Source organism: Antechinus flavipes, chromosome 1 (genome assembly GCF_016432865.1).
Source record: "Antechinus flavipes isolate AdamAnt ecotype Samford, QLD, Australia chromosome 1, AdamAnt_v2, whole genome shotgun sequence".
NCBI lineage: Eukaryota > Metazoa > Chordata > Mammalia > Dasyuromorphia > Dasyuridae > Antechinus > Antechinus flavipes.
In genome coordinates this window covers 247,341,245-247,369,239 of record NC_067398.1, presented here as the reverse complement: position 1 = coordinate 247,369,239, position 27,995 = coordinate 247,341,245, and the positions used below count along the sequence as shown (strand labels likewise).

The 27,995-nt window shown below is 40.5% G+C and overlaps 1 protein-coding gene and 2 long non-coding RNA genes across 4 annotated transcripts in view; 1 reads left to right on the top strand and 2 right to left on the bottom strand.

Moving 5' to 3' along the window:
- Window positions 1-24,950, bottom strand: part of LOC127563456 (uncharacterized) — a 70,711-nt gene extending 45,761 nt beyond the window's left edge. For both annotated transcript variants that reach the window (XR_007953969.1, XR_007953968.1), the window contains exon 1: window positions 24,854-24,950. This is a non-coding gene — a long non-coding RNA (uncharacterized LOC127563456). The remainder of the gene's footprint in view (window positions 1-24,853) is intronic.
- Window positions 19-27,595, top strand: LOC127563455 (uncharacterized). Its single transcript, XR_007953967.1, has 3 exons — window positions 19-352; window positions 24,634-24,832; window positions 27,226-27,595. It is a non-coding gene; the product is annotated as an uncharacterized LOC127563455 (long non-coding RNA).
- FBXL18 (F-box and leucine rich repeat protein 18) overlaps window positions 24,962-27,995 on the bottom strand; it is a 166,448-nt gene continuing 163,414 nt past the window's right edge. The window contains exon 8 of the mRNA XM_051999925.1: window positions 24,962-25,039. The gene's annotated coding sequence lies outside the window, so the exon portion shown is untranslated. The remainder of the gene's footprint in view (window positions 25,040-27,995) is intronic.

The window sequence follows — 27,995 nt, the reverse complement described above, 5'->3', positions numbered from 1 at the left end:
CCCTCCGCTCGGCCTTCTGAGGCTTTTGTGTAAACATAGTCCTCCTCCCTCTGGAAACTCTAGCCCTAGCTACAGGTTACTTGGCTGAGTCCTGATCTTAAAGAGACCTGAGCCCTTTAATCACCCAGAGGCAAAGACTTACAGTACTCCCTTCGGGCGGCTAACTGGGTGGGAATTTGCAAGCTTTGTTTCCCCCTCCCCCAACGTCCCCAGCTGCGGGCAGAGGTGATTTTGAAGTCTCTCTCCCCACGTTTCTTTACTTTCCCCTCCTCCTTATTCTTCACAGAGGGATTTCTTTTTCTACTTCTCTCCCTCGATTGCAAGACTCGAGAAGTCTTTTCTACCTTGGGAGGTGAGTGTGTGAAACGTGATTGGGGCTGTGTCGTTTGGTTTGGGGTTTTGCTTTTTTGTTTTCGTTTTCGTTTTGTTTTGGTTTGGGTTTTTTGGCTGCAGCTTCTCCGAGATCCCTTCTCCTCCGCCTGTCCCCTGGATAAGTTTACCAGTCAAAACAAGTTCTCTATTCCCCTCCGCGGGAACACAGCCTGCGGGGGTTTATAAAAGGTCTTCTGTTTTCTTTCTCCTGTACATACAGCCAGATCTCCAACCCACCAGATACTAGTGAGTGGAACCTCCAACTGATAGTGAACTCTACCCTGACCGACTGCTCCAGGAGCAACAAAAGGAGAGGGGCCTCTGGAGGTTTGATTAAAAGTGTGAAGTGGGAGGGGAAAAGGGTTACTAGATCATCCCTCTTCCCCTACCCCCACCACACTGCCTTCTTAGGCCATCCAGCTACTGCTCCTGCCTTTTTCACTTTGGAATGTACCTAAGGCACTACTGATAGCCTGGGTAGTGGAAACTGTCCTGGCCTAGGGGAGATCACGTGTAGCCAAATCCTTTGAATTAATTTTAATCGTGAACTTGAGATGAATGTGTCACTCACTTCTCTGAGCCTCATCCGTAAAATGGGGGTAATAGTACTATCACTAACTATTCTTTTAAGGAAAGCATTTTTTAAATCTTGAAATGCTATATTAATAGTTAGTTTGTTGTTCTTAGTAGTAAAGACATTACTTGCAGAGGTCTTAATACCAGACATTCGAGGGTAGCTATGAATCAATAATTAATGCATGAAGACCTATGAGATCTTTCCAGGAGTGGCCTTCAGGGCACGGTACAGTGGACATTAATTTAGAATGTTCGTGATTGGTTTGTCTCAATCAAGGAAAGCTTTTCGAAGAAGAGACTTGAATTGTTTAAAAGATGAAAGGGACATTGTGACATAATGTTTCAATATAAGCTCAGACATAACCTGTCAGTGAGGAGGGATAAAATGTAACATCCTTGAGGGCAGCTACTGTTGCTTTTTTTCTTCTTTTGTCTTTCCAATGCCTGCAGCCAGCACAGTACCAGAACAGGCATTTTAATAAATGGTTGCTGAATGAAGGAAAGGGATCTTTTAGTGGGGGCCAACACAAAGGCCTGCTTCACTTAGGGCATAAGCCCACGAGAGAGCAGATGCTCAATAAAGACTTATTGACTCCAGAGTGAAAACTGAAGCATGTGACAACAGCCTGCTACTATTGTAGTCAAAACTGAGAAATTATTCTTAGTCCTCAGCTAAATGGCTAGGATAGTGAGTGATCTATAAACCATGTCACTGTGGTTGAAAGAACTAGGGTTGTTTATTTTGTAGGGAGAAAAAGACTTAGGAACTCTCTGGAAATACACACACACACACACACACACACACACACACACACACACACACTATGTAAGTAAATGCTCACACTGAAAATTTAACAACCGAATTGGTTCTTCAGGACACTTGCTTAATAGGTTTGTTAGAGCTGGCTTCAAGTTTCTTAAACTCTCTGGACCAAACTTTCTTTTTTTGTAAATTGAGGAGTTTGAGTTAGAATTTCTTCTTGAGTTAGCATTTTATTAAGTGATACTATGCTAAGCAGAAGGGATAGCAAGAAAGGTGAAAACAGTTCCTGCCTTGGAGCTCAGTTCTAATGGAGGAGTCAACATGCAAGTAACTTTGTACCTACAAGATATATTCAGGTGATGAAGAGATCATACAAAAGGGGAAAGGAGCCATGTGTACAAAAATGTTTATGACAGCTCATTTTGTAGGGGCAAAGAATTGGAAATTGAGGGGATGTCATCAACTGGGAAATGGCTGAACAAGTTCTGGTATATGAAAGTAATGAAATACTATTGTCCTATAAGAGAGGATGAGTAGTCAGATTTCAGAAGAACTGGGAAAGACTTACATGAATGGAGGTTGAGTGAAGTGAGCAGAACCAGAAGAACATTGTACATAGTAACAGCCACACTACTTATTGACTCCAGATGATCAACTTGATAGACTTTGCTCTTCTCTGCAATACAGTGGTCTTAAAAAATTCTAAAAGACTCATGATGGGAAATACTATTCACATCCAAAGAAAGAACTTTGGAATCTGAATGCAGATCAAAGGATATTATTTTTATTTTTTGTTGTTGTTGTTTTTATGTTCTTATAGATTTTTTCCTTTTACTCTGATTCTTCTTTAATAACATGACTAATGGGGAAATATGTTTAACATAATTGTACATGTATAACATATATCAGATTGCTTGCCATCTTGATAGGGCTGGAAGAGAGGGAGGAAAGGAGAAAAAATGGAAATCAAAATATTATAAAAGTAAATGTTGCAAATTAATAAATACATTTTTGTTTTTTGCTGAGGCAATTGGGGTTAAGTGACTTACCCAGGGTCACAGCCAAGAAGCTTTAAATATTTGAGACTAAATTCGAACTCAGATCCTCCTGACTTCAGGACTGGTGCTATCTTCTATACCAAATACCTGTCCTTACATTTAAAAAAGGGGGAAAAAAAGATTTATTGAGGGTGAATTGGAAATAATCCCTGAGTAAAGACATTAACATTGAGGGGAATTAGTCAAGGCCTCAGGTAGAAATGACATTTAAGGTGAAACATGAAAGAAGTGCCAAGAGGTGGAGAAGTGAAGAGGGAGAATATTCTAGACATAGACATGGACACTGGGACAAACTAGTGAAAAAACAGATTTAAGAGAAATGAAATGTCCTGGGAAGAACAGCAAAGAGGCCAGAATCACTGGATCTCAGAGTACTTGGAAAGAAATAAACATATAAAAAAGAATGGAGAGTTAGAAAAGGGCCAGGTGATAAGCTTTAAAAACCAAGGAGATTTGAAATTTAACCCTAGAAGTAACAGGGAAACACTGGTCAGACCTGTATTTTAGGAAGATCTCTTTGGCTTCTGAGCAGAGGATAGACTGGAGGAAAGACTTGAAGAGAGATCAACCAGAAGTCTATTTTCAATGTCCAGGCATGAGAGGACGAAGGCCTGTGCCAGAGTGTCAGTTTTGTCCGAGGAGAGAAGGGGATCTATAAAGAAGAGATGGTTCGTAGACAGAATCAACAGGATTGGAAACATTATATATGTAAGATGAGTGTAAATAGATGACAAGATTTGGAGCCTTGGTAACTAAGAGAATGGTGCCCTCAATTGTGAAAAAGAAGAGGGGAGGGTTTTGAAAGATTAATGAATTCAGTTTTTGGACACGTTGAGTCTATGAAATACTTCAGGGCTGTCCATGTGGAAAAGGGATTAGTCTTAGCCTCTTTAGCTGATGGGATGTGTATGGAGTGTCAGCTGAGAGAAATAGGATAAAATGGGTGGAAGTTAAAGAGAGGCAGATTTCATTTTGGGAGAACTTTCTAATGGTTAGAGCTGTGTGAAACTGAATGGGCTGCATATGAACAAAAATGTTTATAGAAGCACTTTTTGTGGAGGCAAAGAACTGGAAACAAATATGTGCCTGTCATTTGGGGAATGGCTGAACAAATTGTGGTATATTAATGTTTTGGAATATTATTCTGCTTGAAGAAATGATGACTATGAAAAATTCAGAGGAACTTGGGAAGACTTATGTGAACTGATGCAGTGAAATGAGTAGAACCAGGAGAACAATATATACAACGACTACAATAATGTAAAGAAAAAGAAGTTTGAATGGGTAATTATTACTTAAAAAGAGTATTGATAAACCATGCCTCAGCCAGGGAAGATACAGGAATGGAATAGAGATGCCGAATGAGACATGCTTTCTGACATAACTCATTTGTTTTGTTTGGCTTCAAGGGAGGGTTTCTATGGGGCAAAAGAAAGTTTAAAACTTCTGTCCAGAAGTTTTAAAAATGAAAGAAAAGATCATCAATAAAATACTAATCAGATATACAGAAAAAAACAAAAATACTCAGAAGGTGACACAGACAGCAATTTTGTTATTAACTTTGTCAAAGTTAATACATATTTAAAAAGCACTATAACAAGTTAATTATTTCATATACAATTCTCCTTGTTATTTGCATATTGGAATAGTTGTGTTTGTTAATTAAGTTCTTAGTTTAAAATAAAAGAATATTTAAACAAATTGAATGGGTTGCCTCATGAGCACTGGAAATGTTCAGAGAGAAACTCATTGATCAGGTATTGAAGGGATGTCTATATTGTCAGACTAGCTGACCTATAAGGGCCTTTCCTACTCTCAAATCTCTATGACTCTGTGGATCTCTTTTCTTAGTATTTCAGCTTACTTCCTTTTATCTTGTGCTTTCTGCAGCTGTTTACACTACTATATATTATTAACCCTTCATAATCTGAAACACTGTTATTAAGTTGCCTCCAGACCTTCTAATTTGAAAAGCCCATTTCTTTTGTTCATATGAGCACATGTTGTTACTACCTTCTTTCACTATTTATATTACTGTATTCTCAGAACCCTCTTAAGTTGTGTATTTTTTAAATTGATGCTGAAATTAGAGGCATCTTTGTGCTAGAAAGGACCTTCCAAGCACCCTGCGTTTACAGAAAAGGAATTGGGCCCAGAGGGAAAGTAATAATTTCAGTAGTACCCAGACCATTCTAATTGATTTTTTTATGATAACTATGGAAGCTAAAGAGCTTGGCCACTTTGTATTTAAGATGAGGACTGATACCTGACACTTTGCAAGGGTCCTGAAGCTTTCCTTTCCCCTTGTTTTTGATGGGATATGGGATTTGTTTGTTTTCATCACAAAAATGCCATCACCAACACTTACCTACAAAATGACAACAGAGGGCGACCTCCCACCCTATTAGTGTCACCATAAAGGAAATATCAACTATAACTTATAACATCAACATAGAGGGTTATCACCTTCCCACACACAAAGTCAATTCAAAGGTGACACTAGAAACCCCAATTTACAATTTAAAAAAACTTTTTTTTTTTAATATTTTCTGTTTCTTACATCACTACAGTTATCCAAGAATCTCTCTCCCTTCCAGACTGTCATCCCATATGACAAATAATATTTTTTAAGCCAGGAAAAATTCAGCACAAAAACACAAGCAATGTATGACACCTGTAGACTTCCCATCTCCATGGAGAGGCAGGTTAGAGATGTCTTGTCATATCTCTTCATGTTAATCCTGATTAATCTTTATAGAGATAAGTTCTTTATAATTTTGATTTGATTGCTAGTGAGATAAGATCTTTATAATATGAGATCCTTATAATTTTGTTAAAATTTACTTATGACTTCTTGATATGTTGCTTTTTCCATTTCCATTCCATTTACCATAGTTACTACATATATTGTTTTCTTGCATCTGCTTACTTTACTCTGCATCAATTCATGAATATCTTTACATGCTTGTTTGTAGTTATCACATACATTATTTATCACAGAATAGTAATAACATATTATTATATTATAATATTATATTTGTGCACCATAATCTGGCCATGTCCTGTTTGATGGGCATCTGCTTTGTTTCTAATTCTTAGTTATCACAAGTGCTGCCATAAATATTTTGAAGTATAGGGAACTTTCTTCTTATCAGTGACTTTCTTGGAGTATAAACCTAATAATGGAATCTTTGGTTCAAAGATTATGAATATTTTTTTATCTCTTTATTTGCTTAAATCTAATTTACTTTCTAAAATGGCTGTACCATTTCACAGTTCCACCAGCAATGTACTTATCCTTTCACAATTCTTCCAACATTAACTATTTACATTTTTCCTCTCTTCTATGCAGGGTGTGAAATAAAACCTCAGAATTGTTTTTTGGTTTTTTTTTTTCATCTCTCTTAATATTAGTGATTTAGAAAATTCTTTCATGTGGTTGTGAATACTTCTTCTTTTGAGAGTTTTGTTCATATCCTTTAACCATCTACCTATTGGGAAATAGCAATTAGTTGTAAGTATTTATTAATGTGTGACCTACAATGCTAATACAAGGATAAACCTAGTAATCCTACTCTATAATATCAATACAAAGGGGTCACCCCCAACCTTAATTTGCATCACAATTACAAAATAGTCACCCTCAAAGTTAACTTATGGTATAAATCAAAGGTGACCATCCCGTTGCATTACCACTGCCCCAATTTAGTGTCACAACAAAGGAAACATCACTACAGCTAATATATAATGTCACCACAAAGGTGATCTCTATAGACCTTAACCTGCAATGCCAATGCAAAGGTGACCCCATGGACCCTAATTTATGATGTCAATATAATAAATAATAATAGCATTTGTGCTAGGTACTATTAGCACTTTATAAACATTATTTCATTTGATCCTCACAAATAATCCTGGGAGGTAGATACTATTAATATGCCCATTTTACAATTGAAGAAGCTGAGGCAAAGAGAGACTAAATACCTACTCAAGGTCACATACTTACTAGATTTGAATTTAGATCTTCCTAACTATAAGCCCAAAGCTCCATTCACCTAACTGCTTCTAGCTACCACCCAACTTAATTCAGTGTCCCTACAAAGGGGCCACTAATTCACAGTGTCAATAAAAAGGGACCACTGATAGACTTGGATTCACAATGAAGGGCTGCTGCTAATCCTAATCTATAATGCCAACATAAAGGTGTCATCAATGATTCTGACCTACATTGTGACCCCAAGAGGAGGTTTTCTGAGGAAGTGGGTATGTACCATCCTTCTCTTTCCTAAAGTGACCCCCCAAGGATTCTCAGCAGCCAAACTGAGCTGAGATGCTCCTCTGAAGCACCAGCTTCCTCTGTTTGTTTTGGTTTCTTCTTGCTGTGTATGGGGATTTGGGAGTTTGGTTTTTATAAAAATCAGTTGTTGGCAAGACTTAAAGCGTGTGATATTTTTATCCTTGAAACATGCCCAGGAGCCAAGCCAAGATGTTCAAGTTTGATTCCTGTTCAGTAGAAGCCTTGGAAACACAGGGAAGCACCTTCAAGCAGAACAGGTCAGCAGTGCTTCAAACTGTGGTTCCAGCGCTACTGGCAACCTGGTTAAGCTTTCCGGTGAGCGTACCCATCCGTGCTACACACACACACTCACATACACTCACACACTCACACACACACACACACACACACACACACACACCCTATAATTTTTCTGGCTGTGCATTTGTCTTCTTACTCTTTATAGATTCAGTGATAGTGAAAAGGAAGGGACAGAGAAGGAAAAAACCTCAAGAAATTATTCCTTCTGCAAAGGAATCTGAGATTACTTGAGCAATATTTAAGTTCTTCATAGATATAACAACTCACATTTATGCTTTAACTTTTACAATGGGATTTCTCCTAACAACCTAGTGAGCTAGATCATTGTCCCCCTTAAACAGATGAGGGAACTTAGACTCAGAGGAATTAAGTGATTTGACCATAGTCACACAGCTAGCACATGACAGATTCAGGATTCAAAACCAGGTCTTTTAACTCCAAACCCAGCACTATTTCTACAACATATGCTGCCACTCATATGTACATAGCATGCAAATTACATACACATACATCTGTGGTCCTAACAATTTCATTCTCACAGTATGGCCCTTTGAAGCACCAACTGGAAACTTTGGTAAAATTAAATTAAAAAAAAAAAAAGAAAAATCCTTTCTGATCTTTCTTCTTAGTGAATGTGGATTCCCAAACAGACTGATGAATGAATCAATAGGATGGTTTCACCAGTTTGGGAAGCAATAAATATTGAGAGAGAATTAAAATGTCGGGAATACAGATAATAGAATTTTTTGTTGCCAGAAATATATCCTCAAATGAGGATGGTATGAACTTTGCTGAAAACATTGTAAAACTTGAAGCATTAATTTTTTTTAATATATCTGCAAAGATCCCAAATGATGCACAGGAAATCTCAGGTTTTCCCATCATTGTTTCCTTTACCGAAGGTTATCATGTTGCTATCTGCCCTAATAGACAGAACTTGGGCTTTTCTCAAAATCACTAGAGGCAGCCTAGTCAGTGAAGTGGAAGGTACCCTCAATTTGAACTCAGAGGACCTAGGTTTAAATCCTATTTTGTAATCTTAGACAAATTCCTTAATCTCTCTGGAACTCATGTAAAATGAGGGGGTTGAGCTCTGGATCCTGTTATTCCTGTGCTCCTCCCCAACACACACACACACACACACACACACACACACACACACACACCAGAGTTGGGCTTGAATGCAACTCATGTAACAGTGGAGAAAAATGATGGGATAAATTATGCTCTTAGAATAGAGAAAAAAGCATAAGAAATCCACTTTCTTCCATAGACTTGTAATAGATTCATTTTGGACCTGAAAGTAAGAAAGCAAATGGGAGATTCAATCTCCTTGAGAGAATCCAGAGATGTGAAGAGACAGATTCACTTGTGGTGGGTTTAGGCACAAGCCACCCTGGAGGAGGATAGAAGAGAGCTGACTTGAAGACTTTTTTGGAATAAAGGATCCCCTGTCTTTGGGAATAGGACACTGGACTAAGGCTAGGAATGTTATTTTTCAGATTTCACCATAAGAATTCCTAGGAAGTAAGTCTGTAGAAGGAGAATTCCACATGCTGGCTAGTGTTTTCCCAGCTGCAGGGAGAATTCTCCATCAGATTTCACAGTATTTTGTGCCATTTCTCATATGAATGAATAAAGACTATTAAATTTCTCTAAAACAGGGATCAAAGGTTATTTGCCTACTTAGTGTTATGCCCCATACAGTCCTGGTTTAGCATTTTATATTGTTCTGGCCCATATCTGTTCTGGCCTAGAGTAACATCCTAGCATTTATCCTCCAATCCATCTTCTGCTGAGCAAAGTGATTTTCTTCAAAGGCAAGTCTGACCAGGTCACCTCTCACCCCCTCAATAAACTCCAGGAGCTACCCATGATTTCCAGGATGAAGCTCTTCTGTTTGGCATTTTAAATCCTTCACAATCTGGTCTCCTTTCTACCTTTCCAGCTCTACTTTAACCCTCTTGATCCACTCTGTTGGACTAGCTACACTGGCTTCCTTGCCATTCTTTGCCACAGAACTTCATCTCCAGAGTCTGTGCCTTTGTATTTGAGTACCCTCCCACCTCACATTTGCCTTTTAAAATCCCCAGGGAGTCTCATTTTGATGAGCCCAGCTGTTCCCCCTCCCTCTTCCAAGTGACAAATATATACAATAAATACAATATATACACAAGATAAATACAAACAGATACAAATGCAAATATATACATAATAACTTATCCAAATAGATGTTGAATTTGTTTTGATTGGATAAGCACTCCTTAAGGGTAGAAATTGCTTTGGCTTTTTTCTCAGTGTCTTCTTGGCCAGTGCCCCACACATAGTAGGTGCTTTATAAGTATTGATTGATTGATATTTATTACATTTATATTTCACCTCCCACAATGCAGGACGGATTTGTTGTTCAAGGCAGGAAAGAATTCACATTCAGTAATGGTAGTCAGGAGCCATTCCAACAGGGCTGAGTTTCAAGGTAAAAACTGAGCTCAAGGGTTTTTTCTTTTTCCAAGTTCACAGACACAATATTAGGAACTCATGCTAGATTCTACTTGCTGGGTCTTTGGGACTTCTACCCTAGAAGAGCAGTTAAGGGTTTGAGGAGAATCAAGAAAGAGAATAAGGGAGGAAGAAGGTACAGAAGTAATGGAGGAGAATAGCTTGGCAAAATTTGTGAGCTGTCTTTTGTACAAGGACTGGGGGGGACAGGGGGATTGGGCTTGAATCCTGACACTCCTAACACCAGATTATGTGATCCTGGGCAAGTCACTTCCCCCAGGGAGGATTTCGTGTGTCAAATGAAGGAGTTGGACAAGCTGGTCTTAAAAGACCCCTTTTCTCTCTAAATACCACGGATCCCACGAATGCTTTGGAGGCTTTACCTTCAAGCCTGATCTCTTCATCCTGGGACATCTCCTGCTAATTGTTTATGTCAGTGTTAGCCCTGAATGGTTATTTGTGATGTGTGGAAGAGCGAGGACAAGGAGTCTGGGTCATTTTGAGCAGTTATTATTGTTCTATTTGGTATCGTAAGTGGTCATTCTGTGCTTTGCTTCATTACAGACAGTGCATTTAGTTAAGTGTGTGGATTTAATGGGCGTCCATTCTCAGCAGGCCAGGAGGAGCTCAGCTATAGAATGATTACAGATGCAAACGTTGGGGGAGGGGGATAAGGAACCCAGCAGGAGACACAGGGTTAGACTAGAAGGGGGGGGGGGGGGCGGCGTTGCTGTCAGGGCCATTCTCCTACCCTTCCCCAAGATGAGGAGCCATCCCACGGAAGCTGAATAATGTCAGGGAGGCCAGGACCCTCATTACTGAGACCAGTGGCACATTTTCCCTTTGGGGGATAATACTTGCATGTTCTAAAGCCCATCCGGTAGAGACACAATCTTGCCTAGAGGCCCATGGGAGGGCTTTGTGAGGGCTCTATATTCACCTCATAGAGAACTAAAAATGACCACAATGAAAGCTAAAAGATGACAAAGCACCTAAGGTCAAAATCACCAGCTCTCCCTCCCCATGTAATTTTTTAAAAAAGACATATGGAAGGAAGCAGGTCTCCAGAGATGATTTGGTTCCCAAAAAAATAAAAAAAAAAGTTTTAGAAAACCGAATAATGGAATTACTTTTCTTCTCTCTCCCTACCTTCCTGACCCCTCCTTTAATTTAAATGTTCCAAACTCAAACTCCTACAACCTTTGACTGGCACCCAGGGGGACACAAAGACAAACCAGACCAGCAATACACCCCCATGGACCAATCTAATTGAATTTCACCATCTGAAAGTGCAAAGGAAAAGAAAAAAAATGAAAAAAAAAAAAAAAAAAACCAAACCGGTAAACATCATTGACTGCAGAGCGAGAGCAAAAATTATTTCAGCATTAATAATCCGGAGGGTTATTAATAACACCAGAGAGGACATGGAAATAGATGTGATTTTTATCTTGACAGCGTCCCTTTAACCTTAACTGAAATCTTTCGATTCAACATAAGCTTCATTCTGGGGGCTTTCAGTGGTTTCAGGGTCCTAGTGCCCCAAGCTTGGGGACAGGTGGGGGGGGGGTACTATGCTAGAAGAATAGGAACATGCCGAGAAAAAGAGAATGGAGCAACACAGGGTGCTCAGACCTGAAGGGAGGTTGCACTCCCCAAAGAGGTTGTACAATCAGCTTCAGTTCTGTTTTCCCCTCTTGCTCCTTTTGCCTGGAAAATAATGGGTATGGAGTAGTGATTCACTATTGTGGAGGCATGAGGCTTTCTGATCCCAGAATTCACAATCTGATCCCTACCCACCTTTTTAGCCTTATCTCCTACCAATCTCAGCCAGGCTGGATACCTACCTCACTTGCCCCTAAATCAGTCTCTTGCCTTTGTTCATATAGGCCTTCCTCTTCCTTCATCCCCAACAAGGAATCTTCTTGCCATATCCCTCCTCCCTTCCACTATCACATTCCCATCTTTCACAGAGGTTGTTTGTCCTTCCTTCATGAAGATGATCCAGAAAGGTGATATCGTGATATGCAAGTGAATTGGACTGAGGGCTATGCAAGGTCACCCGTCTCCCTTTCCCCTCCAGAGCCATCTGGGTCCGATGGCCAGATACAGATCAGGACGACTACAGATGGTCCTGGATGCACGGGAGACCTTAAGCTAAGGTCCTCAACAGATCCCAGTTTGACTGAGGCTGCACCTGTTCAGTGATTTATGTCATACTCAAGTACCAGCACCTTTATTAAGCCTTCTCAGATCACAGCCCCCACAGGGATCACCAACCTCAGACTGGATAATCTTTGCACATACTGCTTCCCTGGGGGACGCCACAGTACACATAGCACCAGACCTGGAGTCAGGCTGCCTCATCCTCCGGAGTTCAAATCTCAGACACTTACTGGTGGTGTGACCCTGGGCAAGTCCCCTTCCCCTGCTTGCCTCAATTTCCTCATCTGTAAAACAAACTGGAGAAGGAAATGGTAAATTTGGAAGGCTTTTTGCCAAGAAAATCCCAAAGAGTTGAGGTTCAATATACTCAAAGAACATTTGCTCATTTGGGCAATTGTAAATCAGAGCTTTGTGACTTTTCTCATATTCTTCTTTTTAGGCTTCTATTTAACTATTAATTCGATGACCATGAGCAAGTCTTTTAAACATCTCACCAGATCTGTTTCCTCAAATATAAAATGAGGGGGTTAAATCAGAAGACCTTTGAGATCTCTTCCAGGTCTAGATTGAGCATTCAATAAATAGATCTTTTAATATGCTTAAGCCTCATTCCTGGACTAGATTGTCAGTGCCTTGAGAACAGAAGCCATGCCTTATATTTCTTTGTACTTCCCATAGTGCCTAATGTTGCCTCCTAAACAGTAGGCACTAAATCAATACTTTAGAGAAATTGAGGGTGGGGTGGGAAGAGGAAATCTAGCTTGGCTCTTAAGATTTGTGGTTGCTAAAGTATATGTCAGGGTCCCACAGGTTCAGACACAAGCCTACTTGAGAGACTAGGGGAGGGTTAGAAAGTGTTGGCGCAGTCCCAGCGGTGGCTTGTGACATAAGAGTCATCACTGCCCAGCCCTCTGGTATATCCTGTGCTTAGGACTGCTCAGGCAGGATATGGTCACACAATTCACAAGGGGCTTGCCAGGGACACACACATGCACACAACAAAGATACTTCTGATGGCACCGATGGATCTGCCGGGAGGTCTTGCCTAGTTCTTCTGGTGACCTTCAGCATATTCAACTTTATCACTACAGCTTGAGAACAAGTTTAATGCATCCCAGAGAATGCTGCTCTCACTGCTTATCTGTGCTGCCTACAGGCAGTCTCAGAATCAGGAGAAATGGGTATTTCTTCTCAGAATCAGGGAGAAATGGCTATTCCCACTGGGCTGAGCTGCCTTCCTGTCTCCCCCAGCCCCTGTTGCCTTGCCTCCCTGATTAGGCTGTCAGTAGTGCGTCTAAAGAGTGAACAAAGTCACCATTATCCATACACGCTTTCTTTAGGCAATACATTAGGGTACTTTATCATCATCTTTAATAAAATTTCCCTCCCTTTTGGGGATGGGTCAGACAAGCATAGTCCCACCCTAGCGTTCAGGATGTTGCTGCAGCTGGAAAGGATATAAATTTTCTGCTGTAAATTAAGTAGAGGGAAACCTTAAGGAACTTATTTCTTACCCTCAGAGAGGCATCCAGGAGTCATGACTCTGATGCTCTCCCTTTTTATAGCTGCTGGTTGTCCTTCCGGATGGAGCTGCCAGCTCCTGCTGAGGACATTGTGTTCCTCATGATGAAGTATCTTGGCAGGAGAAGGAGAGGAACAGACACCTGTGGTGGCATTTCCTTATTCACTGCTGCCCAAGGGCCTAGTCAGTCTGCCCATTCTTGGAGCTCTTTAGCTTTATGTTCTTATTCCTTATTTCCTGCCTTCAGTCTCTGCCGAGTGAAATCCTCCTTCTCTTCCAAGGCTCCCTCAAACTCTCTCTTTTCTTTTACCTGAGGATGGGCACTCCTCACCTCTCACTGGCAATATTCTGACATCCTCTCAAGTGGTCTCCCTGCCTCTGGCCCAATCTATTCTCCACACAGATGCCTACTGAAATTCTGAAACACAGTTCTGACCAGTTTTTCCCGCGCTTAGGAAGTTCCAGTGGCTCCCTATTACCTCCAGGATAAAACATAAAATCTTTTGTTTGGCATTTAAAATCATTCATAGTCTGGCTTCAGCCTGTCTCTTCAGGGTAATTACACATTCACCTCTTTGACTCTCCATCTCAGGCCATGCTGCAGTATAACCCAACTGGCTTATTTGATGCTTCCTGTATAAGACATTTCATCTCTAGTCTTCATGCTTGGAATGCTCTCTTTTTTCATCTCTGCCTCCTGAAAACCCTAGTTTTAAGGCAGCTCAGGTTTTGGTTTGAACCTAAATTCAAATCTAATCTCAGACATTTTTAGCTGTGTAAGTCATGTAACTCCAAATGCCTCCAAAAAGAAAAAAAAAAGAAGGAAAGAAATAAAAATAGAGAGAGAGAGAGAGAGAGAGAGGAATAGGAAGAGGAAGAGAGGAGAGAGGGCGGAAGGAAGGAAAAAAGGAAGGAAGGTAGGTTGATTTCCCTTCAAGGATCTCTACCTACAAAAGGCCTTTCAACTTGTATACTGGAACATGTTGGTAAATACTTAACAACTGGATTTCCAGAAAAGAAGAAAAAAATATACAGGAAACACTTCTAAGTTTAATCTGCATTATTAATGTTTTCTACTTCCTTAAATCTAGACAATCAACAAAACAGTAAATCAAGCCTTGTAGCATTTGCCAATTTTAGAGGTGTAAATGCTCATGCTGAGAATTTAACAATCATTCTCTGGCTGTTAGAACAGGCTCCAACACATTCCTGCTTGTATATATTTTGTATTTACTTTTCTATTGTACACATACACATTGCTCCCCAGTAGACTATAAGTTCCTTGAGATTAGGGATCATTTGGCTTTTGGCTTTGATTGATTGATTGATCATTCTTAGCAGAGGTAAGCTCTTCCCGGTGATAGAGCACTAGATTGGGTGTCAGAAGACCACAATTTGAAAACTGGCTTGCTTACTTACTGCTCATATGTGAGCTCAGTTTTAAACCTTCATAGCCTCAGTTTTGAGGTTGAACAGGATGGCCTCAAAGATTCCTTCCTGTTCTAATTCCCTGAACTTATCATCTAAATAATCAGCACTTAAATCAATATATAGGGACTCACTCAGGCTACCTTATTATTATGTACAAGCCTTTTCTTCCCCAACAGGATTGTAAACCCTTGACAATAGTACTGTGTCTTACTCATTTCAGGAGTGCCTGATACCTTTAATAGGGGAGATAAGCGGTACAGTGGCTAGAGCACCAGGCCTGGAGTTAGAAAGACTCATCCTGAGTTCAAATCTGACCTCAGACACTTACTAGCTGTGTGACCCTGGGCAAGTCACTGAACCCTATTTTCCTCAGTTTCCTCATTGTAAGATGAACTGGGAAAGGAAATGGCAAAACATTCCAGTGTCTTTGCCAAGAAAACTGTAAATGGAGTCACAAAGAGTCAGAGATGACTAGGAAACAACTGAACAATAGTGCCTTTAATATTAGCAAACATTAAGAAATGTTTGTCTCTGCCCAAAGGGCTATAAAATTGTGCATACCCTTTGATCCAGCAATACTGCTACCAGGTCTGTATGTCAAAAAGACTTTTAAAAAATGGAAAAGGATCCACATATACTAAAATGTTTATAACAACTCTCCTTGTGGTAGCAAAGAATTGGAAATTAAGGGGATGTCCATCAATTAGGGAATGGTTGGACAAATTGTGATATGTGATTATAATGGATTACTATTGTGCTGTAAGAAATGATCAGGCAAATTTGAGAAAACCTGGAAAGACCTACATGAACTGATGTTGAGAGAAATGAGCAGAACCAAGAGAACATTGCATACAGTTGAAGCAAGATTATGTGAGGATCAACTGTGATGGACTTGGCTCTTCTCAGCAATACAATGTTCTAATACAGTCCCAAAAGACTCATGAAGGGAAATGTTCTCCACAGCCAGAGAAAGAACTAAAGAGTCTGAATGAAGATTTAAGTGTACTATTTTTACTTTTTTGTTTTTCTTTCTTGGAGTTTTTCTTTTATGTTCTGATTCTTCTTTCACATGGCAATTGTATAAATATGCTTAATATGATTGTACATGTAAAAAAACAAAAAAGAAATATTTTGTGAAATGAATGTAACCTCTTTTCTCTCCAGGTTGTAGCACTGTGTAGCATACTACAGCATACTAGTAGGGCCCCAAGAGAATTCTGCTTAGAGCTTCTCTGGTACCCAAGAGGTTAAGATTTGGGATATGTGGTACATGGAGTTAGAGATTATCTTCATTAGGCCTCAGGGACCTTTCTAGACTCTATGGGCCACCACCTTGCCTTGGAGGAATCTCTGTCTGGAAAGTTTGGATGCTATCTAATATCTTTCCCCTCCAAACCCCACAGTTTTGGGGCCTAAGGCAGATGCCTCAGTTGCCACACCCTGGTTCCACCCCTACCAAAGATTCCTGCAATCTAGTTTGGATTCAAATCACTCCATTCCCTATTGGACAGAGGTGGAACATTTGTCCCTGGGGATTTCCCTAATGAACACCTATAATTAACCTAACTGGCCACTTGGGAAACACCATTATTCACGGTAATGTACCTATTAGAAACTCATTTACCTGGCAGTTAAAAAACAAGCATCCACATCCAAAAAAAAAAAAAAAAAAAAAATCTGAATCAGGCAGGTGAGAGTTGGATTAAAAAGATTTGTGTAATCTGTTTTCCATCTCAAACTGAGTGTTCCAACCATCCCATCTTATTCAGAAGTTAATCTTTAGCACCTAACTTTGCAAGGGATGGATTTTTCTTTTTCTCTCTAAATGCCCTAACAAGATGGTTTCATCTGCACTTTCCTTCTTCATATGGCCTATTTTCCACTGGGCCCAAGGACACGACATCAGGGCCCTTCCCTGGCGGGGAGATGGATGAATTGGTCTCTTGGGTTTTTCATCTGATTGCACTGACACCAGTGACCTGGACCTTGGCGGGGGGAGGCTCATCTATGAATCATGCCATCCTAGGAGCCAAAAAGGGTCTGTTCTTCGTATTCGGAGCCTCCCAGACCAGGTACCTGCAAGGTTCAATTTCCTAAGAGGATGAATGAGAGAAGAAAAATCCTTCATATTCCTAGCTCCATTTGCCCAGGGGTCTCTTGAGATGAAACATTTGCCCTTGACCTCAATGGGGAAACTAAGAAAGAACCTGAGCATCAATTCCAAGGGAGGACAGAAAAAGAAATTGCCGAGCCCCTTCCTCATTTATAATCTCTTAACCTCCTCTCTTTAAAAACGCCAACACAGGGCTTGATTGTGGGCAAGAGCCAGAGCACCAAGTCCAACACTGTGGCCTTTGAGACTAGGGGCTCCCTCTATTCCCTCTTTTATATAGGAGGAATATGATTGGCTAAGACAGAACTGGCAGACTGTAGCCTCTTGGAAATGAATCAGGAAATTTTGTTTTTTCCCTTGGATTAATCCCTAGAAGAGTGTAATATCCATTCCCTGCCCATGTAAATTCGCCAACCCTTCTCCTTAACTTTAATTTTCTTTCTATAGAAAAATAAACTAATGATGTTTGCAGAAGGCACTCATTTAGGAAAAGGTCTGGACTCAGCACTTTTCCTCAGGAAGGCAGAGATGTGTTCAGAGGATAGCAGTGTGTGTGCTGGGGGAAGGGTGAGAGGCGCTGATTAATCTAGTCCCCGGGGGGGATGGTAATAACCTGCTCCTTTGCTGTTTCTATTACCTGCAATCTAATGCCAAGGTCTAATGGAAGCACCTTCAGAATGGGACCGCCCTGATGCAATCAGTCCCAAACACTTCAGATTTGATGCCAAATACATTAAATATCCTTCACTTGGCTTCGACACTATGGAGAGAAGCACTGCCAGTGAATTCTGACTCCACTGCAATGACATCACCTCAAGTGCTTTGTGAGGGGGTGGACAAGCTGTGCTGACTCAGTTTCCCCATCTATAAAATGGGACTAATAATGCTTACCAGTTTTCCCACAGCTGAGCGGTGAGAATTTGGGCACTCATGAAAGCTAAGGGAGAGACACTGTAGACATCTCTGCTGGGATGCTTCCTGGGGACCTGCCCTCAGCCTCTCCAAAGACATAAGAAGCAAGAACCATTCCCAGATTATTCCTAGATTTCACAACATTTCTGGGGTGTAGAATGACCCGCCATTCAGAGATTCCCAGTGTCACCTTAGTTAATTACTCACCAGTCACTAGAGTCACAGAATCTACCTTGGAAGGGACCTCAGAGTTCACCTAATCCCACCCATAATTGGAAAGCAATATGCCCAACAAGGATTCATCCAACCTTTGCTCCAAGGTCAGAGGTGACCCACTGTCACCCAAAGCAGTAGCCCATTCCACTCTTGGATAGTTCTCATCATGAGGAAAGTGTTCCAAACCTGAATTTGCTTCTTTTCAGCCTCCACCCTGGGTTCTACTATGATCCTGCACCTAAAGGCACCTAGAGAAGCCACAGTCCCTGCTCCTCGGTTACTTGAAAGGATGAAGAGAGCAGTAAAAATGAAAAGAGGTTCATTGTGTGATCCTGAGCAAATCACTTTTCATTTCTCTAGATCAGGGCTTCTTAAATTTTTTCCCTTGTGACTAATTTTCAACTGAGAAATTTTTACACAATCCCAGGTATAGAAGTATATAAAATATCAAACATTTATTGATAATAAAGAAATTTATCATTAAAACAATTCCTCAGGATACCATTTATTAAAGATTTTCATCTTTAATTTTATTTTTATTTAATTTTTAATTAGTCTTTAATTATTTAATTAAAGATTCTTTAATTTTCATACTAATAAGATAGATATGTTTACTTTATGTTTACTTTTACATAAAAATTAAATCTTGGTGGAATATTTGATACTGCAGGATCTAGAGCATTCAGAAACTCCTTAGTGTTGCCAAATTTTTTGCAACCCCCACATCAGTTATGCAACTGCATATGGGGTCTCGACCCACAGTTTAAGAAGCTTTGCTCTAGACTAGCTTATCTCCAAAGTCCCCTTCAGCTCTAACATTTGAGAATGGAACTATGATAAGGCTGATTTCAAATTCACTAAGCCACAACTATAGCCTCAACTTTGATGAGGGGATCCGGAGGTTGGAACTTAAACAGTAAATGCCAACTTCATACACGGGGCAGAATGACTGGTACCTGACTCTGTGATGGATTTATTTGCCATTTGTAGTGCATGGAAATTAGCTCTTCAACATCATCTTCTATCACAGACAAGAGTTGATATGGGGGAAACATCTAATCTCATGAAACAATGGTGCTATCTGGAGATCATTGGGTCAAGGATAAAAGAACTCAATGAGTGCAAGAACTTTGAGACAGAAAGGAACATCCAGCATCATAGATGAGAGCTAGTAGAAGGGTATTAGAAGGTCATTGAATCCAGCTCCACTCGTTTTACAACCAAATAAATTGAGGATGAGAGAGGTTAAGTGATTTTTCCAGTGTCACACAGCTAGTATCCGAGGTAGTATCTTCCTCCCTCCCTCACTTACAGATCCAGTTCCCCATCTACTCATTTTCACAGATGGGGTAAATGATATCCAAAGAGGAGAAATGACTTTTACAAAATCACGTAGCCAAGATTAGTACTCGGATCTCCTAAATCCTAGGCTGCCACTTTTACATCATGCTACTTCCATCCTTTCCTCTTAATTCAAAGGTGCTTCAACAGAAGAGTCTGCAAAGTAGCAATTCTTTCTGGATTAACACACACACACACATACACACAAACATGTTTCTCGTTCTCAAAGAGGACCATGACATCAGGGAGCTGATGCCATGACACACGCTCTCTCTTTCTTTGTCTCTCTGTGTCTATCTCTGTCTGTTTCTCTGTCTCTGTTTTTCTTTCTCTCTGTATATGTATCTCTGTGTGTGCATAAAAACATGCATATGTATGCATCCATATATAAATATATTTATGTACACTCAGAGACATATGTATACACATATAAAGGCACACACATATAGATTGTTTTTATCTTTTATAGCCTAGTCATTTTCTTCCTCCCCATCCAAATGAAACCCTCCATTACAACAAAGAAAAACAATTAAGCAAAAACACTTCACATAGTCACTAAATTTGATAAACATTTGACCAGAACATTCTGCCCTAATAGTCCCCCACCTTTCCTAAGAGTAAGGAGATACATATGATTTATTATTTGCTCTTTGAGATTATCACTGTTTTTTCAATTATGCAGATTTTGCCTTCTTTTTAGTGATCTTTTCATTTGTTTTGTTGTGTATACCATTATTTTAGATCTTATTTTATTCTGTACATCCACAGAAATCTTTCCACATGTCTCTGAATTCCTCATATTTATTTTTTCTTCCTGCACAATATTCTATTACATTCATATATCAGTTATTTTTAGCCATTCCACTACGGATGGGTACCCGCTTTGTTTGTTTTGAGTGTGGTGCAGTGGGAAAAAAATGATGAATTTAAAGTGAGAAAATCGGGGTTAAAAGCCTTCCATTGCCTCTTACCTTTAGTCAAATCACTTAAATTCCCCTCTGAATAATAGAGTTGGACTAGCTAGCCACAAAGCTCCCTTCTAGCTCTAAATCTCTGGTTACTGCAAAGAAGGTTACTGAGGATCTTTTGATCTATATGGCACTTTGGTTACTATTTTTGCCTTTACCAGGATATATTCCCAGAAGTGGCATTGACTGCTGGGTCAAAGGGAATCCACAGTTTAGTCACTTTTCTTTCCTGACTCTAAGGATGGATATCTAGAACAGCCAGTCCACTTCACTCACAATGTACTAGTGAAGCACCTTCTGTTTTGACCAGGGCTTCTTCTAAATCAGCCAGGACACAAAGGCCATTGCTAGCTAGGGCCATATGTCGGATCAGAGATGGAAGAGTCCTTAGGGAAAACCTAATTTAACCCCTTCATTTTACAAAGCTGGGAAGGCACTTATACAAGACTGGAGGCAAGTTTGTGGAAGATTCCACTGTTCGTGGTCATTTTGATTCAGGAGAGCCGGATCCTCAAAAGAACCCTATATATCCAGGGATCCAGTCCCACCTTTGGGGCCAGAACCCAAAGTAATGACCTTCTAGAAGGGAGGAAAGCTTAGCCATCCACTCAAATCTCAAGAGGGGCTTTATTTAGTGTTTGTTTGGTGAGGGGTGTGTGTGTGTTTGCAGATAGAAAGCTTTTAACTTCTGGGACAATGGCAGCCAAGGAAGAACGCATAAATACGCATGGTAGGCACAGCTGTGATAAAAAAAAAATTTTTTTTTTTTTAAGGGACTGCTGTTGTACAGTAAGGCTGTTTATACAAGGAATCTAAAAGCCTATGTTTAGGGTCTTTGCTAGTACTAGTAAATCCACTACTCTCCCAGGGAGCTAGCCCATCTATTCCATAGACTGTAGCGACACCCACTGGTCCCTTCTTCCATCATCACCATAGAAACCCACAGATACAGGCCTCTGGAACAAACCTTGAGCCCCAGAATGGGCAGGAGTTGAAGCTATAGGGAAAGGGGAGAAAACACTTCTGTGCTAAGGCATTTGGCTTCTGAAAAACCAACTTAATCCAGTTCCCAACCAAGATTATAGCAAGGCTGACCAACTATTAGTGCCCCAAATCCATCATGGTTTTCCTTCTAATAATTGGCTGTATTCCTAACATTCAGAAGGATTGAAAGAGCTCTGGGGGCATATTAACATAAATTAAAATATAAATAATGCTTTTAGGGGTACCTAGATGGCAGGGTGGATAGAGCACCAGCCCTGAAATCAGGAGGACCTGAGTTCAAATCTGGTTTAAGACACTTAACACTTTCTAGCTATGTGATCCTGGGCAAGTCACTTAAACCCAATTACCTCAGCAAAAACAAAACAAAACAAAACAAAAAAACCAAAATAAACAATGCTTTTAAAACCCTAGAAAAAAATACCAAGGAACCTTGGCAGTCTGCTATTCTCTCTCTCTCTCTCTCTCTCTCTGTGTGTCTATCTATATGTCTTTGTCTCTGTCTCTGTCTCTCTGTCTTTCTCTCTCTCTCTTTCTCTCTCTCTGTCTTTCTGTCTCTCTGTCTCTGTCTCTCTCTTTGTCTCTCTCTCCCTCTCATCTCCTTCCCCCCTCAATGGGGCTGTTGTAGAGTCCAGGAAGTAAAGTACCATGCTCTGTTCTGTTGAAGAAAGAATGCTTTTTTCCTCATACTTAAGACAGACTGGTGGTTTTCTCTTGTGCTAAAGACTCTCCTGAATACTCTCATGCTTCCTGAAACTCCTATCAATTTAGAAAAGGGAGAACTGGGGCATTTCAGCCTGGCAGCAGACTCAAGCAGCATCAAGTAAATCCCTGCAGTGGGCGGGAGGCTGCCCAAGGCTGGGAAGAACACCCCAACTTGTTCTTAGGTTAGAAAATTCGCTTATTGTGCTGAGGCACGCTGTTTTAGGTACAATAGAAAGAGCACTTGATTTGGAATTTCTATGTTTAACTCTCCCCCTCCCCACTTATTGCCTAGACCCTCAGTTTTCTGCCCTAGAAATTGAAAGGGAAAAGGAATTCAATGACCTTGAAAGTTTCTTCTACTTGTATATATATGATTCTGATGGAATTAGGGAGCCAGCTGGGAAAGGGGTGAGATGGCTTTGCCAATAGGGCTTAAAAAAGACCTGAGGCTCATAGGAATATAGTCAGTCTCAAACTCTCGCAAATCAACCCAAAAGAAGTCTGATTTGTTTCATTCTCATATTGAAACAATGAGGGCTGGTTCTGTCCCCTTTCCCCCCAGCCTCAATAAAGAATACTAAGCAATTCAGAAAAAACCTTATAAACCTTGGAAGCATTTGCAGTAAAAACAAAACAAAACAAAACAAAACAAAACAAAACAAAACAAAAAACAGACAACTGCTACAGAGACCTTAAAACCAGATCAAAAACAATGAAGAAAAATATAATTATGCTTTCTCTTTATTCTGAAATGTATTGTGGAGGGAGAGGTTAAGTTATAGGAATTCTTTGGTCAGACAGTGGGGCTTGACCAGAAAGATAAGAAAGACAATCCCTAAGCTGAAAAAAAAAAAAAGACTCCAAGACCTGTGTGATCCAGGTATGTCACTTAACATCTGACTCAGTTTTCTCATCTGTAAACACATCTAAAACACAATCTATAACACAAAGCTGTTTTGAAGATAAGATGAGATGATCTATGTGAGATATTTTGTAAACTTTACAACACTATATAAATGTTAATTATTATTTTTGTTATTGGTTGATTAACCAGATGAGAGATGGAATATTACAACAAGAAATTCTTAGAGCTAGAAGGGGCTTTCAACGTTATTTAGCCCAACTGGTCGATGGATGAATCTTATAGACATCTTCAACAACACCTCTTATGACAGGAACCGCACTATCTGACAAGAAAGTCTATTCTGCTAGTGGACACCTCTAATTGTTAGAATATTCATCATTATGTGGAGCTGAAATATGGCCTCCTAGCTTCTACCCATTAGTGCTAGTTCTCTCCTCCGGAACCCAGCACAATAAGTCAGTCTAATCCCTTCTCCATATGATAATCCTATAAATATTTAAAGATAGCTATCACAACCCCCTAAGTCTTCTCTTCTCTAGACTAAACATGTCTGAGCTGAAACATCAACGACCTTAAATGTTCTCTCCCAATCCAACTGTGCCACTGCTGCACCTCCAACGTTCCCCATCAGAAAGGAGTCAGGTGGATGGTGGAAGGTCCCTGACTCATGGTGGCATCTTGTGGCCAAAACTGATGCATAAATGGAGGAAAAAGATGCCAGAGGCCAGGATGAGTCAGTATAAAAAGACAAAGTGGCAGCAAGCCCTGGCCCAGCCTGAACCTTGACTCCCAAAATCAGGTAAAAGAATGGATCTTAGGAGAACATACTTGGGCAGGGTGATAGCTCCTTAGGGCACCTGATTAGATGAGAAAGCCAGGGGTGTCTGGGGCAAGCAAGGAAGGAAAGTGAGACAGAGGACACTGAAGAGCCCACTTGGAATGCTATAAAGTAGAGAGAGGGTGGGAGGGGGTATGGAGAAAATTGCCTTTATAGTTTCCTACTCTTAACTATTCTTGCAGACTTGATGGTAAGCTCCCTATTATCTAAGGGACTTGGAGATCCAGCAGCAAATTTTAGTACTCCAGAGTAAAGCTCTGATCACACCACCCTACTTATAAGTCTATTAGAAGATCTTAAGAAATCCTATCTATCCCTTATGAAGTTGGGTTTGTGATTCACTCAGGTAACATGCTCTTTGGTACAAATATTTGTGATTTCTGCACAGGAGCCAGTCTTTCCCTCATCAGGACTGCAGTAAAAGCACTCCCTGCTTCAGAGCGTGGTATTCCTGTACTCACACTTATGCAACATTCCACTCAGCTTATTCTCTGAAAAATGTTCAGTTATCTAAGGGGGCTGAGGAAAAAAGGTCAGATTTTTGAGGTGAGAGCTTTCTGCAGCTGGATCAAAAAGGATATGAACTGTCCCACTGAAGAAAAAAAAAAAAGGAACCACTTAGTATTCTTGTTTTCTCTTGCTTTTTTTGTTTATTTATTTCTCTGAAGCAATCTTTGAATTTTTTATTTTAGAATCAAGGTACAATTGATGACATTTCCAGGCGATCTGCCATTTTAGAAGACACTTTCAGCATTCTGCAGATCTCACCAGGAAGAAGGCTGCTTGGAGTAATATGTGACCATTGCACCCCAGGTCTGAAAATAAGCCATGTCTCAGCAATTCTCATGGGAGCAGAGAGCTAAAAGACAAATACATATGGACCACCAATGGGTAAAAAGTTCTATTACTGACCTGTTAGCCAGGACAATGCATCTCATTCTAACTCATCCAACTCCTTTCCTGCTGAAGCTGGAGTCAGTATCAGAGGGTTTGCAACCCCTTAACCTCCAGGTTAGTTTGAAGAGGTCAGGTTGCTGGGCTCTTAATCTTTCTTGGTTTGCTGGAGTTTCCCCTTATCAGCACCAGGCCTTTTAAAATCTACAAAAACAAAAAAAAATTACAATGAAGGTGGGAAAGAAAAAGGGAGGAGGAGTAGGGGTACGGAAGCATGGAAGTTAGCTGAGAGGATAGTGCTTTCCTTTCTGAAATTCATCCCCAGCCACTAACTAGCATCTGACTTCTAGCTAGAGATTTCTCCTTGAGGCCTCATGGGATACTCAGATTAGAGCAAGCCAGGGGCTCCACAGGTCATTCGGTCTCACCTCCTCTTTTTACACATAAAGAAACTAAGGGTCAAAGACTTGTCCAAATCACATAGGTAGCTAAGTGGCAGAGCTAGGTTTCAGACTGAAATCTAGCTCTCTCCCCATCGCTTTAATGCTGCCATTTCTTCTGCTGTCAAATGGGAGAGCTGTGTTAGGTGCTTTTCTGGGTGTGTCGGAGCCTCTGGGGGAAGAAGAGTAGTAGCCCTTTTTCAGAATAAGGTTGTTATTTTACAATGAACAAAATGTCTATTGTCTATAATTGAAAGAAATTTTCAATTTCAGTTAGAAGTTAGTGAATAAAGATGTAATTTTTTTTTCTCATCCAAGTTCACAGATCCCTCCTCCCCTCTCAAAAAATGGGTGCATTGACCTCTTGGGTGAACCACAAACCCCCAGATTATGAACCCCTACTTTGGATGATTTCGGTTTATGCTTTTCAGTTCTGAGATTCTATGGTTCAAATGGCAATGACTTCATACCTCATTCTAGGAGGTCATATCCATAAGAGAAGTCTTGGGGCAGCTAGGTGGTGTAGTGGCTAGAGAACCAGCCCTGAAGTCAAGAGGATCTGAATTCTAATCTGGCTTCAGACACTTAACATTTCCTAGCTGGGCAAGGAAGGACCCTGGGCAAGTCACTTAACCCCAATTGCCTCAGCAAAAAAAAAATAAAAAAGAGAGAGAGAGAGAGAGAGAAGTCTTGTAGTACAGCATACAGAAAGAACACTGACTGTAGAAACTTTGATTTACTCCCACCTCTGATGCATGCTGCCTCTGTGAACTAAGTCATTTTCTTTCCCTGAGCCTTAATTTTGTTCATTTGTAAAAATGAAGGGTGTTGGACTAGAATAAAAAAAATAAACAATAATGAGTAAAATCAGTCATCTGAGATATATATTGACAGCTGTCTCCCAGAGATCTGGACCTTCCCCCCCCCCAAAAAAAAAAAATCAGGTTTGGTTCAGAGACAGTCTTCTAGGATCTGGCCATCAAAACATTAAGACCAGCCAGATCTTAAATTTTATCCTGGCCCAACATCACCAGGAGATATTCTAAGTCTTAAGGTCTTATCACACAGCATTCCACAAGGGTGTGGGTCTGACAGATATCTCAGGCCACTCAGGAGGAAAATATTGCATTTTACATATTAATCAGTGGGCTAGAAGAAAAATGATGGCTCCAAAAACCAACAAAGAACCCTCTTTCAGATGACTGGAGAGTGCCTGGTTATCTTATCCTAGACTCTAGCCAGATGCCTTTTCCCTCTACCTTTCTCCAGTGGTGCAGAATAGGACACCATGCACACAAAGCCTTTTTTGTCTCTGGCTAAAAGAGAGAGATATAGAGAGACAGAGAGAACAGAGAACAGAGAGAACCAGAGACAGAAAGAGAAAAAAGAAAAGAAGGGGAGAAAGGGAGGGAGAAGGAGGGGAAGAGGGAGAGACAGAGAGAAAAAAGAGGAGAGGAGAGAGGAGGGAGGAAGAGAAGAGGGAGACACACAGAGAGGGAGAGAAATAGAGAAGAGAGGAGAGAAAAAAGAGAGAAAGAAAGAAAGAAACAGAGAGACATGAAAGAAAATTAAAGAAAACAGGTAAATTTTAGTCTTAATAAAGGTGGATGACCCTAATCAGACTAGACCCTCCAGTGGCCTGGAGGGGAATGATGGAAGTCTGAGGAAGCTGTTCTCCTTCTTCTTGGAGTAATAAAAGCGTGGAATTTTGAGAGCTGGAAGGGACCTCTGAGGCACTGGAGTCTAAGGAGCTTTGGCACCTGGGCCTTTAAGCACTGTGGTTGTCAGCAGTCATGCCAGGGTAAACGGAGCTTGGAAACTGGGGAAAATTGGGCACGCCTTCTTTAAGCTAAGAGCTGCTTCCAAGCCAGGATTAGATCTGTACCAATTCCCAGTAGAGAGCCTGATTCCTTTGAAGCCGATTTCTAAACTTCATTTTGCCTCCCACAGGTTACAATTCCTTTAAAAGAAAGAAAGAACCTAACACATACTCCGCATAATTGCCTCCTGCTAATAACTGTTTGCACCAAGTATAAATGCTAAGCAAACCCTGATTCTGGCCATCAATACACCTGGAGCCCAATTGCCAATCCTGAGAGATCCCTTGAACCTTTTCTTTCCTCTTCTCAGACACCTCCTCCACCACCACAAACAAAACAAAACAAAACAAAAAAAGAATTCCTATCCCAAGTCCTGTCTGATGAAGGAAAGCTGCACCTGGGGGCAGTTCAGTACTAGAGAATGGATTGTTTCACTGTCTGCTTCAGAGAAGAGTGAAAAGCAGTGAAAGAAAGAAAAAGAGAAAAAGAGAGAAAGAGAAAAAAGAAAGAAAGAAAGAAAGAAAGAAAGAAAGAAAGAAGAAAGAAGAAAGAAAGAAAGAAAGAAAGAAAGAAAGAAAGAAAGAAAGAAAGAAAGAAAGAAAGAAAGAAAGAAAGAAAGAAAGAAAGGAAGAAGGAAGGAAGGAAGGAAGGAAGGAAGGAAAGAAGAAAGAAAGGAAGGAAGGAAGGGAGGAAGGAAGGAAGGAAGGGAGGAAGGGAGGAAGAAGGGAGGGAGGAAGGGAGGGAAAAAGGAAACGAGGAAGAAAGGGGGAAAGGAGGAAGGGAGGGAGGGAAGGGGAAAGGAAGGAAGGAAAAAAGGAAGGAAGGGAAGGAAAGAGAGGGAGGAAGAAAAAGAAAGAAAAGAAGGATCCTGTACTCAGCATTAACAGAGGAAGCAAGTGA